Raw genomic sequence first — 20,962 nt, 5'->3', positions numbered from 1 at the left:
GAGGCTGTTAATGGAATCTACCTCGTAGAGTATTTAGGATTAATGAGTTCATCTGTGTAAAGTGCTTAGAATGGTAACTAGAAACAGTAAGCATTAAAAATAGGCTTCTATTATAAAACCTTGATCAATCAGTTGGCCTCTCTGGGGGGCATTCCCTCAACAGTGACAGAATAAGTATATGCTAAGGATGAAAAGAAACAATGTAAGCAGGGGCATTCTGAAGAGTTAAAAGAGCTAAGTCAGTTGTGAAATGATATGATATTTTTATTACAAAGGTGATTTTTATTTTGTCACACTTCAGCTTCGTAAGCTTCGTAAGCTGAAGGAGAAGAGCCTGGGTGTACATTGCCTCTGAAAGTAATATTCTCCAATACCTCTAAAGGTGTGACATCTCCTCCAGGATCTCGACCTGCCAATGACACACCCAGAGGACACTGGGAGGAGGAGTTAACACAAATCAGAAAGGAATATGAACTCATAGTGTACACACTGCCTGGAGCAGGAACAAGTCTGTGACAAAGCATGCCCCTCCCAGAGGTGTACCCTCAATAAATTCTCTTCATCCTCTACATAATTCCAGATCCTTAAAAGGTACCAAATATTGGTGCTAGAGGTCTACTGAGCTGAGGCTCTAAGTCCACATGAGCCCCTGACTCACCAGTTGACATACAGAGTGATCCTGAGTGGGCTGAGAGTCCCACGTCTTTGATAGAGAAATTGACATCACGACTCTCATGAGCAGGGATCTTGTTCTTCCCACAGTGCTGATGGATTTACACCACTTCCTCCACACTGAGGAGCACCTCGAGTTATAACACAACACATCTACAAATATACCAAGAGGTGGTATGTAGAAGCAACGGTTATGGGCTGAAGGCACAGACCAGAGTTTGCACCCCAATTCCACTACCTGAAAGTTGTGTAAACTTGGGAAAGTGAGATGCTTATTCTGTTCTTCGGTAAAATGAAGAAATAGTGGTATCTACTTATATTAGTTAACTACAACCATGTTAACTATTTATCCCCAAAACTTAGCAGCACAAACCAAGTCTCTGAGGGTCAGGAATCAGCAGAGGCTTAGCTGGGTGGACCTGTCTCAGTCTCTCAGGAGGGTATAGACATCTGGGATGGAAAATCTGCTTCCAAACTGGTTCATGCATTGTGTGCAAGTCTTAGTTCCCTGGGTGTGAGTCCCCAGTTCCTCTCAAGAAGGTGAATGCAATCTTCTATAGCTTAGTCTTCAGAGTGACATACCATCCTTTCTGCTCTCTATTGTTGGTTCCAGATCAACCCCAATACAATGTTGGAAGTGACTGAACAATGATGTGCATACTTGGAGATGGGGATCTCTGGATGCTACCATGGAGAATGCTCCCCACTACCTGATAGGATTTTCAGGAGAATTAGAAGTTGATGCATATAAAGTTCTTACAACAGGATCTAGCATTTCATAATTACCCAGTAAAATGTTAGCTATTATTCATTTTTGTGTTGTTAGTCTTAAGGGCTTAATTGGTAGCCATGAAATAGAAACACTAGCCAAAATTCACTCCCAGAACCGGCCTTATTAGCAGTTTGCTGTAGCCCAACAGTCAACATAAATGATTTTCTCCATAACTTGCCACTCGGCTTCTTCCTTTGTTTTTAAAATAGACGTTTACCAAGGAGCAAATCCAGCACACAAACCTTTAAAACTAGCACCCCCAATCACTACTACATTACTTGGAAGTTTATAGGTACAAATATCAGAATATCAAGGATGACCCTTTGGTTGTTTGAATCTCTCACACAATGAATAATGATGGTAGCAAGTTTGGTTCAGGGACTCAACTCTGTCATCTAGTACTCAGGACTTCATCTCTCTCCTCTGCCACTTGTGATACATGAGTGTTATGTCCCAATGCAAAGGCAGGAAAAAGCGGATGGGGACAAGGACAGTGAGAAAACTTTCCTAATGTATCTCTGTTTTGTCCAATTTCTTTTTAAACCAAGGGTAAAGTTCTTCCCAGAAGCTTCTCAGCTTACTTTCCCATGCATCTCATTAGATGAACATCAACCACATGCCCACCTCTAGCTGCAAAGGAAACTGGAAAAATATCTGGTATTTTCTGGGTGGGCGGATCCCACAGAGCCATCATGGAAAACAGGGAAGGGAATGGCTATTGTCAGCTCAAGTTCCCATGATGCAATACCACTGACTGGTGATAAACACATTTATTTCTCACAGTTCTGGAATCTGGAAAGCCCAAGATCAGTGTGACAGCTGATTGAATTCTTGGGAAGGGCTCTCTTCCTGGCTTCTACCAGTGTGCTCACATGGTCTTTCCTTGGCATGAGATCACTCTCTCCTCTCTTCATGTAAGTGCAGTAATCCCATCACCCGGATCTTATGCTCAAGCACTCCTCTAAACCTAATTAACCTCCCAAAGACCCTCCTCCCCAATACCATCACATTGGGGGTTAAGGCTTCAACATAGGAATATAGGGGACCCACTTAACCCTTAACAAGGAGACAACCAAGTGTCTTCCAGTCCCTCATACAGGTTCTCTCATTTAAAACACTTTAGGGTCATTGCTCCTACCTAGAATAGAAACATGCAGAAACTGGGAAGGCTGTTAGCTGAGGAATCACCTGCAATTGATTAAGGCTTGTTAACCTGGCATCATTCAGAAATAAAGTGTCAAACATAACTTAATTTTGCAGATAAATGTTCCCCAGAAGTGCTCATGCCTTACTTGGCAATAAGTCTCAAGGTAGTGTAACATTTACTGAATGACAGCGCTGCCACTAAAGGCATTGATTATTGCACTATGCGTAAACACCCTGGTGCCTCCAGAGACTCCAAAACTCTGCTCCAAAGCTGACTGTCCCCATCTTATGCAACCTGCTGTGGATAGTCTATACTATATAAAAAAAAATCTGCAGTCCCTTAAGAAAGTACCTTCTCCCTTAGAGTTATCTTGGTTTTCTGCCGCTACTTCAGTAATAATTTAGAGCAACACTAAAGAATCAGGAGGAGCCCCCCAGCTTCTCTAAATGTACATGGCAGTAAGGAAGGATGCCAGAGGCAGATCAGAAGTGTCCAAACATTTTTCTTTCTGCAGGCCAAGAATTCCCCAAATTCTAGCCCTTCAGTGATTCTGGAGAAGGCTGTAGGAGCTTCAGACAGCTGGTTTATTCTAAAAAGCTAAAATTGGGCTAATATAGGTAATACTCTGACTATTGCTGTGATTTGAATATGTCCTCCAAAATTTCATGTATTGGAAACTTGGTCCCAAATAAGCAGTACTGTGAAATAAGACCTTTGGGGGTGATTCACTCATCAAGGCCCTGCTCTCATGGATTAGAGGATCAATAGCTAATCATGGGGGTCACTTTGTTATAAAAATTTGTTCTCTCTGGTATGCTTGCCCTGTCTCACCACAAGATATCCTGCACTATGTTACAATGCAACAAAAATGCCCTCATCAGATGCTGACCAGATGCCTGCAACATGTTCAGGACCTTCCCAGCCTCCAGAACTGTGAGCTAAATAAACCTTCTGTTATAGTCACCTTTTTCAGTGTCGTGACTAAAGGACCTGACCAGAACAACTGTAAAGTAAGAAAAGTTTATTTAGGGGCTCACAGTTTCAGAGGTCTCTGTCCACAGAAGGTCAGCTCCATTCCTTGGGGTTCGAAGGAAGGCGGAACATCATGGAGGAAGAGTGTGGCAGAGGAAATCAGCTCATATGATGACCAGAAAGCAGAAACAGAGAGATCTCCACTGACCAGGAACAAATATATTCCCCAAAGCCACACTCCAAATCTCTACTTCCTCCAGCTACACCCTACCACTTCAGTTATCACTCAGTTAATCCCTATCAGGGGATTAATTCACTGATTGGGCTAAGACTCTCACAACCCAATCATCTCTCTTCTGAACCTTCTTTCATTGTCTCACACTTGAGCTTTTGGGGGACACCTTACCTCCAAACCATAACACCTCCACTCTTCATAAATGTCCCAGTGTGTGACATTCAATTACAGCAACACAAAATGAACTAAAACCAGATATTTTGGCAGAGCAGGGAGGGACAGGTGGATGGAGGCATGGGACCCTGAAATAGAGGGCAGGAATATAGAGGGCAGCAACATGGAGGCCTTTGAGTACTGGAGGAGGCAAGAGGTGATACCCAAGAGGGACCAGGCATGGTCTCCACTCTGCTAGATAGGACTGAGAACTAGCACTGGGACATAATCCCAGTCTCCATGTTTGGCAATTGCTTTCAAAGTCTGAAATGACCTCATGTGTTCTCATTATTCAGAAGGACCAATAATATATAATGATGGGGCTTTTGGTAGCTTTCAACATTACATCACATTTTGTAATTAACCAGCTGAGTCTATGGAAACTTAATTTGCCATCATTTAATAACCAGCTGTTTTAAGCAAAACACAGGTTAGATATTCTGGCCATGTCTCTATTTAATTCCTTGGGGTGCATCAAACTGCATCCGCCTTTGCAGGTTAATGGGTGGTCCCATCTTGGGAGACATGAGGTTAGATTGTGTAAATTTCCTATGTTCATGACTGTCTTGGAATGGAAGTCCTGTCAAAACTAAAACCCTCTCCTGCTTTACATGCCCTAACTGTAGTAAGTGATGCGGGGAGAGCAAATGTAGGTAAAGGCTGTGTGAGTTCTCTATAGTAGGGTAGTTAGTAGCAGTCAGTGTCAGACTGGTGTTAACACCAGGACTAGCGAAAGGGCCTTTGCTGTTTTCAGGAATTTAGATTTACAATGTAAGCACTAGGCCCAGGAACTCCCTGAAAATCACAACAGAGCTACATGGGGTCAGTACTCCCTCAAAAGGGGGTTAACTAGCTGGGTGCAGTGGTGCACACCTGTAATCCTAATGGCTTGGAAGGCTGAGACAGGAAGATCACAGCCTCAGCAATGGCAAGGCACTAAGCAACTCAGTGAGGCCCTGTCTCCAAATAGAGCTGGGAATGTGGCTCAGTAATTGAGTGTCCCTGAGTTCAATCCCCAGTACTTAAGCATGAGTGGGGGTACTTAAGCATGAGCTAGCACATAGTTAACCAAATTATAAAAATAATGTCATTCATAATCACGTATAGCCAACCCTTTTTATTCATGGATTCTGTATTTACAAATTTGCCCTCTGACTGAAATGTATTGCCCTCTGACTAAATTGTATTTGTAACAAAATCAATATTCATGGTGTTTTCATGGTTCTTAGTGGACATATAAAGAGCATCGAAATTTTTGAGTACCCTGATGTGCACAAGTCAAACAAGAAAACATCCTGCCAAAATTGTTTTGGCTCTCATACTGTAAGCAAGTGTCTATGTAGTGACACATTTTTTTTTGCATTTTTTTGTTCTTTTTATTGTACTTTTGCTATTTAAAATGATTCTTAAACCTACTATTGAAAAGCCATGTGGTGTTCCTAATCCCAAAAAGACTGTCTATATGGAGAAAAGACACATGTTGGATGAGCTTCATTCAGTCATAAGGCACAGTGCTATTGGCCATGAGTGCAATGAGTCAACCCTGTGTGTTAAATAAGATGTCTTTAAGCAGAGGAATACATGAAACACGGTTATGTTTTGATCAGTTGATGAAAATGTTGAGACCAGAGGCTCCCAGGCTAATCCTTGCAAGTCTCCTAGGAGAGATGGTTCAGTGTTTACTAATTTGGTATTTTACAAAGACTTCACATATAAAGCCTGACTACTACAAATCATGTGAATCAACTGAATTATGAATATGTCATGATTTAAATCAAGTTTGGATAAATACAAATAACTAGGTACAATTGTTATATGTTCCTCATTAAAAATACTGAAATGTCTGCCTCATTCCTGGGCCTTCCTATTAATAACAGCCTTCCTGGTCACAGACAGGTCTCTAACGCTGAAACATGAAGGGCCTGTGAATGACTATAGCAACAACAACTTGACTTTCTCCCAGCTCTAAGAAACCTCCTAAATGAATAGTTCCTTTTTTTCTGCTTATCTTGCAAAACCCACAAAAGTATTATAAAGAAAAAGTCCTTTGGTCATTCACAATGAAGGAAGATTGCAATGTATTAGTAACTGGAAGGAGATTAAGCTAAAGTTCTCAGTCTTTACATACATTAAAAGAGCCCTGGCAAGACAAAAGCAAAGCACAAATAACTGCTGCCATAGTCACAGGAACTTCAAGGAATGATGTGTCCTATTTCCCATTTTTATTGTGGCACATTGCCCAGTATCTTCTGGATATTGGAAGATGAAAAATTCAGCCAGGGACACAGAAGTAAAGGAGAGGAACAACCTACATTGTCCACTAAAATTAACCTAGAAATATCTTTAGAGGTCATTACTTGGAGAAAAAAGATTTGTGATTTTTTTATTATGCACCTCAAAATTTATAGCATCTTAGTTTGAACCTTTATCATGGTGCTCGATTACCACAACATCCTGTCAAATCTTCTTCCTTGTCTTGCCTTTTCCCATACTCTCCAATTCTTCAGAACTCCCTATTTATTTTTATCATCCAATTTCTTCATAATTTTTAGGATCAATCTGTTGTGGTTTGGGCATGGTCCTAGGTGTAGCCATGTTGAAAGGTGGGGCATTTAAGAGGTGGGGACTAGTGGCCCTTAGGTCATCAGAGGTACTTTCCTCAGAAGGGATCAGGCATTCTTTATGGAACTCCTGAACTTGTTCTTAGATGACAATGTCTATAATAGGATAAGCCTAGCCACTTTCCAGCCTCTTAGGCTTCTGTATCTCCCCTCTTGCAAATTTTCCCACCACTGTGATATTATCCTATGTGAGGACCTCACCAAAGACCAGGTGATGCTAGTGCCATGCCCTTTAATGTCTCAAAGTATTAGTTAAACAAACCTCTTTCCTTTTAGAGTGACACAGACTCAGGTATTTCATTACAGCAACAAGAAACAAACAAACGCCAAGTCTGAAATCCATAACTTGGCGTTCAAGGCCAATGAAATTTATCTTCAGTCCTTCCTACAACCAGTTGGACTGCCCTGTTTCTAAATATCACTGGTTTCCGTTCACCATGGTGATTGAGTAGTTAACCTTAGATTCTGAGGTTAGACTGACCTGAGTCCAAATGTTTAGTCAGTTGTTTATCATATAATTTTGGGCAAATAGCCTCAGTGCCCTCATTTTTAAATGGGGTTAATAATAAAAGGTGACTCAGAACTGCTCTGATGACTAAATGTTATTATGCATAGAAATTACCTTGCAGTACATGGCATGTTAAAAGCACTGAATAAATATTGATTAAAAAAATCAACACTGTGGACTCAGAGTTTCATGCTTTTACCTCAAAACCTTGAAATATTATCATTTCTATAATATCCATTCTCTTTTTTCTGAGCCACCCAATTCTTTCTTTCTTCCCAGCCTTGACCAATGGACTAAGTCTCACATCTTGGGGATGAGGTTGAGGAAGAGGAAAAAGGAGAAGAAACAGGAAGAGAATAACTTACAAAATTTTCTTGAGGAAGTGGAAATAAAAAGAGTAAAAAGAAACAGAATGGTTTAAAACAGGTGTTGGCATTTTTTGTTTGTTTGTTTAAGGCCAGAGAGAAAATGTCTTAGGCTGTTCAGGCTATTCAGTTTCAATCACCAGTACACAATTCTTCTGTTGTATTCTCCAGCAGCCATTTTAAAAAGTAAGTAAGCAGGCATGGTTGTGTTCCAATAAAACTTTATCTATAAAAACAGCAACAACTCAACAACAACAAACAGCTCAATTCAAAAATGGGCAAGGGAGTTTGGCAAGATGGCAGAGTGGAGGAAGAAGGCACTTCCCACTTGCTCTGCTGTTTGGAATTTTAATGACAAAGGCTGAACGTTTTGTTTTGTTTTGTTTTGTTTTGTTTGGATAGAGATGCTGACTCATAATGGCGGTGGGGGCGGAGCATGGAAGAAATGGAGGAACTTTAGATAAGGCAAAGGGGAAGAAGGGGAAAGGAGGGGGCAAAGGGGTAGGAATAATGGTGGAATGAGTTAGACATCATTACCCTAAGTACATGTATAAAGACACGAATGGTGTGAAAATATTGTGTGTATAATCAGTGACTTGAAAAATTGTGCTCTATATATGCAATATGAAATGAATTGCATTCTGCCATCATGTATAACAAATTAGAATGAATAAATAATTTAAGAAAAAATAATTTTAATGACATAAATACGGCTTCATAACAAGGCTATTCCTCTAAGGAATGGAATAGGTGGTTGGGAGGAAGCCACACTGTCATAGCAGAGCTTCCCTAGAGTAAACGAAAACAGCAACTCAGCACTGGCAAACTGAGTCTACAAACCTGAGAAGAGTGAAGAACTCTTTCACTTGGAACAGGTTATTTGAGCTCTGGGATTAGGAGCCGGGTAGATACTGGTGGGGTAGTGGGACTGAAACCAATTAAATTCAGACCAACTATGGTGAGCCCTGAGTCATCTCTTCCAAGCCCAAAAAGGGCTGGAGGAGCTGGGGATAGGCTGATGCATTCTACTCTCCTCACCCCAGCACATGGTCTGAGACTCCCAGGGAGAGGGGGACATCAGAGCTGTCCAGCCAAGAAGCAAGAGAAATGCTGCAGTGAAACCTACAGGCTCCCCTAAGGAGTTTGACCACATTGGGTCAGAGCCAAGAATAAACAAACTGCACAATAACTGAAACCCCAGAAAGAAAACAACCTACTTAAAAAACATGACCCCAAACAATAGATAAGTGGACTGCTGAAGAACATTGCTAATACATTGTTATTGTTGTTAACATGTCTTAGTATAAGACACTGTTCTGAAATGGCTGTAATTACTGGGGACTAATATCTCTTTTTCAATGTGATGTTAGAGACTGGACATAGCAGCAAGTTCAAACTGAGTGAAAATACAGACACCAAGACATTTGCCCAACCCAGGACACACAGTAAAGAGAAAGCAACTCCCCCCCCCCAAAAAAAATCCCTTATGTAAAAGTAGAAGAGAGAATCATCCTCAAAGATGGATAGAAATACTAACAATATTAAAAATCCACTCCAAATAACTCTTGGACCCATAGTATAAGAAATACCTGAAAAAAGGAATTTTAAAGTCAATAATTAAAATATTCAATGAACTAAAAGAAGATCTAAGGAATGAACCAGGGGCGAGTATATAGGAAGTTAAAGAACAACTCAATAAGGAGTTAGATTCTTAAAAAAAAAAAAAAAAAAGAACAAAACAGAAATCCTGGAAATAAAAGACTCAATAAATCAAATTTAAAATTCACTTGAAAGCATCACCAATAGATTAGACCACTTTGAAGACAGATTCTCAGGCCTCAAAGACAAAATACATAACCTCAACAAAATACATAACACTGACAAAATACATAACCTTATTAGATACTAGCTAAATTCCTTTGTTAACTTGAAAATAAGGCCACCAATAAAGAAAAGATGCTGAGAGATCTTGATCAGAATTTTCAAGAAATCTGGAATAACATTAAAAGGCCACATCTAAGAATCACTGGCATACATGATGGAACTGGAATACAAATTAAAGGAATATGCCACGTTTTCACAAAATAATATCAGAAAATTTTCCAAACGTTAGAAAGGAGATGGAAATCCAAATACAAGAGACATTTTGAACTCCAAATAGGCAAGATCAAAAAAATATTCTAAGACATATTATCATTAAAGTGCCTACTATATAGAATAAGGATAAAATTCTAAAAACCACAGAGAAAAATGGCAAATCAAAGTTAGAGGTAAGCCAATTCATATTTGTACTGATTTCTCAGTCCAGATCTTAAAAGCTAGAAGGGCTTGGGATAATATGTACCAATCACTGGAAAATAATGAGTTCTAACCAAGGTCACTGTATCCAGCAAAACTGTCCTTCAGAATTGAAGATAAAATACTTTCCATGATAAGCAGACACTAAAAGAATTCGTATCTACTAATCCAGCACTACAAAACATACTCCATGAGATATTGCACACAGAAGATATGAAAAATAAGTATTAAAGCCAGCATATGGATGAATATCACTAGACTAGCCAATTAAAGAAGAATCAAGCCTGGATGAAGCATCAGAAATAAATCAAAATGTCCAGAAATAAAAGTCAACTCTTTATAATAACACTGAAATAGATGGTCAATCAAAAGATATAGAATGGCAGAACAGATCAAAAACAAGACCCAACCATATGTTGTTTATAAGAGACTTGTCTTGTAGGCAAGGACATCCAGGCTGAAAATGAAAATACAGAAAAAGATATTACCATACAAACGGAAACCAAAAGCAAGCAGAGATACCAGTTTTCCTACCTGACAAAGTAGATTACTTCAAGTCAAAATTAATCAGAAGAGACAAAAGAGGTCATTTCATACTGGTTAAGGGAATCATTCAACAAGATATAATGATTGAAAAGTTTGTGCCCTAACATCAGTACAACTACATACAAATTTTTTTAAAAATTTTTAAAATAATAAAAAAACTACTTAATATAAAGAATCAAATAGACCCCAATACAATAATACTGAGTGATTTCAACACAAGTCTCTCACCGATAGATAGGCCAGTCAGAGAAACTAAACTAAGACCTTTGGAACTAAAAAATAACCTCTTTTATTTATCACTTTTTTATTTCAATGACATGTATTAATTAAAAAGAAAGAATAAATAAAAATATTTTACATATAGTACTACCAGGGGAGTTATCATTCTTCTAAAAAGAAATAGTATTGGAAAGCAAATTTTATTAGATACTGGCTAAATTCCGTTGTTAACTTCTTTATTTTGAGATTCTCTTCTCTTTAAAAAAAAATACTATTAAACAAATGAACCTAACAAACATCTGTAGAATATTTCATCCATTGACAACTGAATTCACTTTCTTCTCATTTGCACATGGACCAGTTTCTAAAATAGACCATATTTTAGGTCACAAAGAAGTCTTAGCAAATACGGGGAGGGGGGGAGGAAGGAGAGACCAGGAATTCCTTTCACCTATTGGGTCATAATCATATGATAGTGGAATGAAATTAAAAATCAATTACAAAATAAAAAATAGAAATCACTTTGATACCTGGAGATTAAATAATACACTTTTGAATGAGGAATGAGTCATAGAAGAAATCAGGGGAGAAATTTTAAAAATTCTAGAATCAAATGAGAACAGAGAAAATTTCTGAGCCGTATGAAGGCAGTTCTAAGAGGAAATTTTATAGTAATGAGTGCCTATAGTAAAAAATAGAAAAATTCCAGATAAATAGTCTAATGCTACACTTCAAGACCCTGGAAAAGAAAAAACAAGCTAATCCTAAAATCAGTAGAAGACAGGAAATAATATCAGAGTCTAAATTAACAAAATTGAGAAAAAAAAATACAAAGGATTTATGCAACAAAGTATAGGTTCTTTGAAAAGATACTCTAATACCATTGATAGACTCTTAGCCAAACTAACTAAAAGAGAAGACCCAAGTCAACAAAATTAAGAATGAAAAGGACGTTAACACCATAGACAATTCTGAAATCCAGAGGATCATTAGAAACTATTTTGAAAATATATACTCCAATAAACAAGAAAGTCTAGAAGATATTGCCAATTTCTAGAAACATATGGCCTACCCAAATTGAACCTAAACAGACCAGTATCCAGCAGAGATTGAAGCAACTATTAAAAGCCTTCCAATAAAGAAAATGCCAGAACAAATGGATTCTGAACAGAAGTGTACCAACTTTTAAAGAAGGACTTATGCAAGCCTAGGATGTGGCTCAGTGGTAAAGTGCTTGCCTTGCATGTGTGAGGCCCTGAGTTCGATTCCCAGCATCACCATGAAATAGAAAAGGAAGGAACACTCCCAAATTCATTCTATGAAGCCAGTATCACTCTAATACCAAAAACTGATGAAGACACATCAAGGAAAGAAAACTACAGACCAATATCCATGATGAACATAGATGCAAAAATTCTTAATAAAATATTAGCAAACCACATTCAGAAACACATCAAGAAGAAAATATACCACAATCAAAGGGGTTTCTTCCAGCCAAAAGCTATCTTGTTAGGAATTTTCAGCAAAATTGGGGTGCACCGAAACCTAGAGAAAGGATTTCCATCACCCGAGGATCAGTTACTGGGGCTCAATCGAGAGTGAACCATGCACCCGGAGATTCAGGCTGATTGATCGGCTGCCTGCCCCGCTGCTAGAGACTGCAGCATGCCAGCAACGCAGAGGAATGGTGCTGCAGATTCTGTGGGGTCCTGCCGGCTGTGCCCTCACTGTGCTCCGGGCTGAGTTCTGGGTTTGAGACGGGGGAAGGAAGCGGTCCAGTTCTGTCCTCCACACCTGACAGCCTACCGAGAAAGCCAGCGGCCACCATCTTGGAGAGCTGACGTTACCATCGCCAGTTTCCGACAGATTGCAGCAAGTTCAGCGATAGAACAGATGTGTGTCATTTAGCCCATCTCCCATACAGCAGGAAAATCGCATAAAATCTCTCCCCGGCTTTCCAGGGGCGTGATTAACAGAGTGAGCATGAATAGAGGCATGGGGAAAGGTAAAGGCACCTGACCTCCAACTCCCCCCTCCCACCATAGGAGAAAACAAAACCTGTCTCACCAGCGCTCAGAGGAGGGGCTAGCGGAGGGAATCAAAACAATAGGGGCTGGTTCCCAATAACCGCGCTCCACATCCAAGAAACTGCAGGCCCAGAGTGTAGCTTGAACTGCCGAGAGGTATCACACTGGGAAAGGCCTGGCTGGCCGGAGAAGCCAGGAGACTAGAGACCAGGAATAAACCTAAGCTAACGGGTTTTGAGAGACACCAGGGGCGGGAGGAGGGAGCGGCCTCACACAGATTGTTTCCTACAGCCAGAGGGCAAAATCTTGGCCTGGAAGGCACAGCACCACCTACTGGAAGCGAAGAAAACAGAAGCCTAACAGTGCCTTTTGTTTTTCTTTCTTTCTTTTAATTTTTTATTTTTTTTATTTTTTAATTGTAATTTTTATTTTACTGCATTTTATTTTTTATCATTTCTTTTTCTTTTCTATTCTTTTCTCTTTCTTTCTTCTCTCCCTCTCTCTTTCTTGGTTTGCTTCCTTACCTTTTCCCCAGCTTTCCTCTTAAGCATGACCACCCAGATTACGTATAACTTACTAAACGCAAATAGATGAATACTATGAATTGGTCTATAGTCTGCCTAAGCCCTTAACTACCCCCAAGTACTCCTGTCTATTCTCTTGTTAATATCCACCTGCATTTGAGCAACCCCCCAAAGAAGCTAACATATACTAACCTCCATACCATCAAATCGCCCGACCTTAACATAAAATCCTAAGTTCAAACCTCAATTCTCTATATGCCATCAAAATCTGTAGGCCTTTAATGAAACTAATGAATTTACCTTAAATCACAATTAAATCCAACATCTCTAAACATTGTCTCCCAACACAAAGGAGAGATATTGGAACTATAAAAACCAAAACAAATTTAAAGGAGAAAACAGAAACACAGCTGTCAAACAGAGTTGGAAAGTAACGTGATCACCATGAAAAAACAAGGGAAAAAAGGATTACAAACAATGCAGGACAACTTAAGTTCACAGGAGAACCTAGAGGCATCAGAAAACTGGACAGAGAAAGAACTCAAGGCATACCTAACTCAGATGGAACAGAATCTTAGAGAAGACTTTAGATAGCAAGTCCAAACAATGAAAGTATACTTTGAAAACGAATTACATAAGCAAATTCAAATGGCAAAGAATGAGCTCTACCAGGAGATAGAGATTTAAAAAAAAATCAAACAGTAATCCTAGAAATGCAGAAAAACATAAACCAAATTAAAAACTCAAACGAGAATATTACAAATAGACTAGATCAAATAGAAGATCTATTTGATAATGAAGACAAAGTTTATCAACTTGAAAAGAATATACTCAACACAGAAAGGATGCTAAGAAATCACGAGCAATCCATCCAAGAGATATGGGATGTCAAAAAAAAAAAAAAACTTGAGAGTCATTGAGATAGAAGAAGGTATAGAGGTTCAATGCCGGGGTCCTGCCCTAGCGGGGTCCAGGGAGTCCTGAAGGATGAGTGGCGTCGGCGAAAAGATGAGACAGGAGTCGTTCCATTCGAGCAATCTCCAGAGAGAGAGCTAATGCAGCTTTCTCTGGGTCATATTTTATTACAATTTTTCTCATCATTATAAATTCAGAATACATCATTAATTATATAATTAAAAACTTTGCCAAGACATGACATTTCCTTAACCATGATTGGGGGTACAAAAAATGTAACATTAATTTACATTTTTCCAGGATATGTCCTTCAGTTATATAATTATTAAAAGGACAGGATCATTAATAAAATACGTCACTAATTTACATTTTTCAGATTTCCTCAAGATTTACTATTTTTCCCAAGATATGTTATTTTCTTATTAACTAATGCCAAACTATGTAACCAGACTCTAAGTCTCCTAACCAATCATTAACCTAAAGTACACTTGTACTTTATTTCTAATCTAAAATTCCCATCTAAAAAAGTCCCTTTAAATCTTATATTTAAAATATCCTAAAGTTTATGAATCATTCTTAAAACATATCAGAAACGTATACAACTAAATACTTAAGAATATCTAAACTTAAGAATCTAAATAAAATAATATTTCTAACTTTATTCTAAAACTGTGTCTTATAAAGCTATTTTAATTAATTCCTAAATTTATTCTCATAAAACTGGTTGAGCTGCTTTCTCAAAGAGTTTTCTTTGTTTCTCAGTCAAGGTGCACTAGTTCTCATATCTTTATAATCTTTCTCAATAGAAAGTAAGTTCTAAAAATCAATCCACTTTCCACCAATATTAACTATGCTCTTCATATATCCCTATGTAAAGTAAGAAAGAGTTTATAAAAAGAGAAGAATATATCTGTTTATGTTTTAACTTTCCTAAATGTAAAAATGAGACTACGTGTGGTGAACTTTGTAAAATAAGCATACTGATTAGGTTTTCTAAGAGGCCGGAAATATGGGCTTAAGTTCTAGTTGATATAATCAATGTAGTGCCTAAAATTCTCATGACCTTTCAAAGGATGATTGTTGTCCATTATCAGGTTTGTCCACAATGTACTGAGATACAAGAACAGCCTTCTACTTTGTCCTTGATATGCTGAGGGGTAGTAGAACAGCTTCCAAGGCATGTTATGTTATGTTCTAGCCATCTGAAATTTAATTTGTTTGGCATTTAACATACTCATGCCTCCTGTCAGAAACATAAGCATGAAAATTCAAAGTCCCAATTACATAAAAAAGGGTCTCATGGTTTCAGTTTCCCACCAACCAGCATGGCTTTGCCAGCATTCATCCTCACTGTGACCCTGTCAAGACAGTGGGAGAGCGGCTTTGCCAACACTTTTTCTCACTGTGACCCTGTCAAGACAGTGAGTGGGGGATCGCCTTCACCAGTTCAAAACAAAGGAATGAACAATCTATTGAATGAAATAATCTTAGAAAACTTCCCAGATATGAAAGATGGAATGGACAGCCAAATCCTAAAAGCCTACAGGACCCCAAACGTACAAAACCATAATAGACCAACTCCAAGACACATAATTATGAAGCTATCCAACATACAGAACAAGGAGAGAATATTAAAAGCTATGAGAGAAAGGAGGCAGATTACATTCAGGGTAAACCAATTAGGTTAACGGCTGATTTTTCATCACAGATGTTGAAAGTGAGAAGATCCTGGAACAACGTATTTCAAACACTGAAAAATAATGGATTCCAACCAAGAATAGTCTATCCACCAAAATTAAGCTTCAGATTTGACAATGAAATTAAAATATTTCATGATAAACAAAAGTTAAAATAATTCGCATCCAGAAAACCAGCACTGCAAGGCATTTTGAGCAAAACACTACAAGAAGTGGAATTGAAAAACAGCACCCAAAACTAACAGTGGGAGGTAACTCTGTAAAGGGAAGAAAAAAAAAACCAAAAAGGAAAAACTAGCCATATTAAAATAAATAAATAAATAAACATGACTGGAAGTACAAATCATATATCAATAGTAACCTTAAATGTTAATGGCTTAAATTCACCAATCAAGAGACATAGGCTAGTAACCTGGATTAAAAAAATAAATCCAACAATATGCTGCCTTCAGGAGACTCCTATTTAGGAAATGACATACAGAGGCTGAAGGTGAAAGGTTGGGAAAAATCATACAACTCACATGGTCCTCGGAAGCAAGCAGGAGTGGCCATACTCATATCAAATAAAATCAACTTCAAACCTAAGTTAATCAAAAGGGATAAAGAAGGACACTATATACTGTTAAAAGGAACCATCCACCAACAATACATAACAATTATCAATATGTATGCACCAAATAGTGGTGCTACACGTTCATAAAACAAACGCTCCTCAAGTTCAAGAGTCAAATAGACCACAACACAGTAATTATGGATGACTTCAACAGACTGCTCTCTCCATTGGACAGATCCTCCAGACAAAAGCTGAATAAAAAAAACTACAGAACTCAATAACACAATCAATAACCTAGACTTAACCGACATATATAGAATATATCAACCATCATCAAGTGGATACACGTTCTTCTCAGCAGCACATGGATCCTTCTCAAAGATAGACCATATAGTATGCCATAGGGCAACTCTTAGTAAATATAAAGGTGTGGAGATAATACCATGCATCTTATCTGATCATAATGGAATGAAACTGGAAATCAATGATAAAAGAAGGAAGTAAAAATCCTGCATCACCTGAAAAATGAGTAATATGTTACTGAATGATCAATGGATTGCAGAAGGCATAAAGGAGGAAATCAAAAAATTCTTAGAGATAAATGAAAATACAGACACAACATATCAGAATCTATGGGACACAATGAAAGCAGTTTTAAGAGGGAAATTCATTGCCTGGAGTTCATTCCTCAAAAAAAGAAAAAAACAACAAAAAATGAACTCACACTTCATGTCAAAACCCTAGAAAAGGAAGAGCAAAACAACATCAAATGTAGTAGAAGGCAAGAAATAATTAAAATCAGAGCAGAAATCAATGACATTGAAACCAAAAAAAAACCATTGAAAAAATTGATAAAACTAAAAGTTGGTTCTTCGAAAAAATAAATAAGATCAACAGACCCATAGCCATGCTAATGAAGAGAAGAAGAGCGAGAACTCAAATTACTAAAATACGGGATGAAAAAGGCAATATCACAAGGGACACTACAGAAATACAGAAGATAATTAGAAATTATTTTGAAACCCTATATTCCAATAAAATAGAAGATAGTGAAGATATCTATAAATTTCTTAAGTCATTTGATTTGCCCAGATTGAGTCAGGAAGATACACACAATTTAAACAGACCAATAACAAAGGAGGAAATAGAAGAAGCCATCAAAAGACTACCAACCAGGGCTGGGGATGTGGCTCAAGCAGTAGCGCGCTCACCTGGCATGCGTGTGGCCCGGGTTCAATCCTCAGCACCACATACCAACAAAGATGTTGTGTCCACCGAGAACTAAAAAATAAATATTAAAAATTCTCTCTCTCTCTCCTCTCTCACCCTCTCTTTAAAAAAAAAAAAAAAAAGACTACCAACCAAGAAAAGCCCTGGACTGGATGGGTATACAGTGGAGTTTTACAAAACCTTCAAAGAAGAATTAATACCAATACTTTTCAAGTTATTTCAAGAAATAGAAGAAGAAGGAGCTCTTCCAAATTCATTCTATGAGGCCAACATCACCCTGATCCCGAATCAGACAAAGACACTTCAAAGAAAGAAAACTACAGACCAATATCTCTAATGAACTTAGATGCAAAAATCCTCAATAAAATCCTGGCGAATCGAATACAAAAACATATCAAAAAAATTGTGCACCATGATCGAGTAGGATTCATCCCTGGGATGCAAGGCTAGTTCAATATACGGAAATCAATAAATGTTATACACCACATCAATAGATTTAACGATAAGAACCACATGATCATCTCGATAGATGCAGAAAAAGTATTCGACAAAGTACAGCATCCCTTTATGTTCAAAACACTAGAAAAACTAGGGATAACAGGAACTTATCTCAACATTATAAAAGCTATATATGCTAAGCCTCAGGCTAGCATCATTCTGAATGGAGAAAAACTGAAGGCATTCCCTCTAAAATCTGGAACAAGACAGGGATGCCCTCTCTCACCACTTCTATTCAATTTAGTTCTCAAAATACTAGCCAAAGCAATTAGACAGACAAAAGAAATTAAAGGCATAAAAATAGGAAAAGAAGAACTTAAATTATCACTATTTGTGGATGATATGATACTATATCTAACAGACCCAAAAGGGTCTCCAAAGAAACTACTAGAGCTAATAAATGAATTCAGCAAAGTGGCAGGATATAAAATCAACACACATAAATCAAAGGCATTCCTGTATATCAGCGACAAATCTTCTGAAATGGAAATGAGGAGAACCACCCCATTCATAATATCCTCAAAAAAAATAAAATACTTGAGAATCAACCTAACAAAAGAGGTGAAAGATTTATACAATGAAAACTACAGTACCCTAAAGATAGAAATAGAAGAAGACCTTAGAAGATGGAAAAATATACCCTGTTCATGGATAGGCAGAACTAACATCATCAAAATGGCGATATTACCAAAAGTTCTCTATAGGTTTAATGCAATGCCAATGAAAATCCCAATGGCATTTCTTGTAGAAATAGATAAAGCAATCATGAAATTCATATGGAAAAACAAAAGACCCAAAATAGCAAAAGCAATTCTAAGCAGGAAGTGTGAATCAGACAGTATAGCGATACAAGATTTCAAACTATACTACAGAGCAATAGTAACAAAAACAGCATGGTACTGGTACCAAAACAGGCAGGTGGACCAATGGTACAGAATAGAGGACACAGAGACCAATCCACAAAATTACAACTTTCTTATATTTGATAAAGGGGCTAAAAGCATGCAATGGAGGAAGGATAGCATCTTCATAAAATGGTGCTGGGAAAACTGGAAATCTATATGCAACAAAATGAAACTGAATCCCTTTCTCTCGCCATGCACAAAAGTTAACTCAAAATGGATCAAAGAGCTTGATATCAAATCAAAGACTCTGTGCCTGATAGAAGAAAAAGTTGGCTCCAATCTACATATTGTGGGGTCAGGCTCCAAATTCCTTAATAGGATGCCCATAGCACAAGAGTTAATAACTAGACTTACTCAAACTAAAAAGTTTTTTCTCAGCAAGAGAAACAATAAGAGAGGTAAATAGGGAGCCTACATCCTGGGAACAAATTTTTACTCCCCACACTTCAGATAGAGCCCTAATATCCAGAGTATACAAAGAACTCAAAAAATTAAACAATAAGATAACAAATAACCCAATCAACAAATGGGCCAAAGATCTGAACAGACACTTCTCAAAGGAGGACATACAATCAATCAACAAGTACATGAAAAAATGCTCACCATCTCTAGCAGTCAGAGAAATGCAAATCAAAACCACCCTAAGATACCATCTCACTCCAGTAAGATTGGCAGCCACTATGAAGTCAAACAACAACAAGTGCTGGCGAGGATGTGGAGAAAAGGGTACACTTGTACATTGCTCCTGGGACTGCAAATTGGTGCGGCCAATTTGGAAAGCAGTATGGAGATTCCTGGGAAAGCTGGGAATGGAACTACCATTTGACCCAGCTATTGCCCTTCTCAGACTATTACCTCAAGACCTTAAAAGAACGTACTATAGGGATACTGCCACATCGATGTCCATAGCAGCACAATTCACAATAGCTAGACTGTAGAACCAACCCAGATGCCCTTAAATAGATGAATGGATAAAAAAATGGCATTTATACACCATGGAGTATTACACAGCACTAAAAAATGACAAGATCATGAAATTTGCAGGGAAATGGATGGCATTAGAGCTGCTTATGCTAAGTGAAGCTAGCCAATCCCTAAAAAACAAATGCCAAATGTCTTATTTGATATAATGAGAGAAACTAAGAACAGAGCAGGGAGGAAGAGCAGGAAGAAAAGATTAACATTAAACAGGGAGGGAAAGGGAGAGAAAAGGGAAATTGCATGGAAATGGAAGGAGACCCTCATTGTTATACAAAATTACATATAAGAGGTTGTGAGGTGAAAGGGAAAAAAACAAGGGAGAGAATTAAATTACAGCAGATGGGGTAGAGAGAGAAGATGGGAGGGGAGGGGAGAGGGGATAGTAGAGGATAGGAAAGGTAGCAGAATACAACAGTCACTAATATGGCATTATGTAAAAATGTGGATGTGTAACCGATGTGATTCTGCAATCTGTATTTGGGGTAAAAATGGGAGTTCATAACCCACTTGAATCTAATGTATGAAATACGATATGTCAAGAGCTTTGTAATATTTTGAACAAACAATAATTTAAAAAGGGGGGTTTCTTCCCAGGGATACAAAATAGTTCAACATATAAAAATCAATAAATGTAATTTATCACATAAATATAATTAGGAACAAAAACTATATGATCATCTCAATAGATGCAGAAAAGATCTTTGATAAAAATTCAATACTCATTCATATTTAAAACACTGAATATGTTAAAAACTAGGGATACAAAGAACTTACCACACTACTATAAAATCTATTTATAACAAACTCTCAACCATCATACTGAATGGAGAAAAATTGAAAATATTTCTCTAAAATCAGGAACAAGGCCAAGATTCCCACTCTCCCACTCTTATTCAATATAGTTCTTGAAACTTGAGCCAGAGCAATCAGACAAGCAAAGGAAATTATAGGGTTACTAATACGAAAAGAAGTCAAATTAGCTCTGTTTGCAGATGACATGATTCTATGTCTAGAAAACCCAGAAAAACTCCACCAGAAGACTTCTAGAGCTGATAAACTAATTT

The sequence above is a fragment of the Urocitellus parryii genome, chromosome 2 (assembly GCF_045843805.1).
Source record: "Urocitellus parryii isolate mUroPar1 chromosome 2, mUroPar1.hap1, whole genome shotgun sequence".
NCBI lineage: Eukaryota > Metazoa > Chordata > Mammalia > Rodentia > Sciuridae > Urocitellus > Urocitellus parryii.
The sequence above is the reverse complement of the archived record's forward strand: the minus strand, read 5'-3'. Positions refer to the sequence as shown.